The sequence below is a fragment of the Sceloporus undulatus genome, chromosome 2 (genome assembly GCF_019175285.1).
Source record: "Sceloporus undulatus isolate JIND9_A2432 ecotype Alabama chromosome 2, SceUnd_v1.1, whole genome shotgun sequence".
Taxonomy (NCBI): domain Eukaryota; kingdom Metazoa; phylum Chordata; class Lepidosauria; order Squamata; family Phrynosomatidae; genus Sceloporus; species Sceloporus undulatus.
Genome location: NC_056523.1, coordinates 91,422,447 through 91,422,839, shown reverse-complemented (window position 1 = coordinate 91,422,839; position 393 = coordinate 91,422,447).

Sequence of the window (393 nt, the reverse complement as noted above, 5' to 3'; positions counted from 1 at the left end):
GTTCCATTCCTACCTCACCGGGAGGTTCCAGATGGTGCAGCTGGGAGACGTGTGCTCCGACAGGAGGCCCTTAACATCTGGGGTCCCTCAAGGAGCCATTCTGTCTCCCATGCTTTTTAACATTTACATGAAACCACTGGGAGAGATCATCCAGAGACATGGGGCGCGGGGTTATCAGTACGCTGATGACACCAAAATAATTTTCTCTATGTCTCCGACTGATGCAGTGACCGGGGATGGCATCTCTCCTCTCGTGGCCTGTCTGGAGTCGGTAATGGGCTGGATGAGGGAAAACAGGCTCAGTTTGAATCCAGAGAAAACGGAGGTACTTGTGATAGGCTCCCCTGGCCCAGGGATGGCGGTGGTTCCACCTGTCCTTCACGGGAAGCGTGA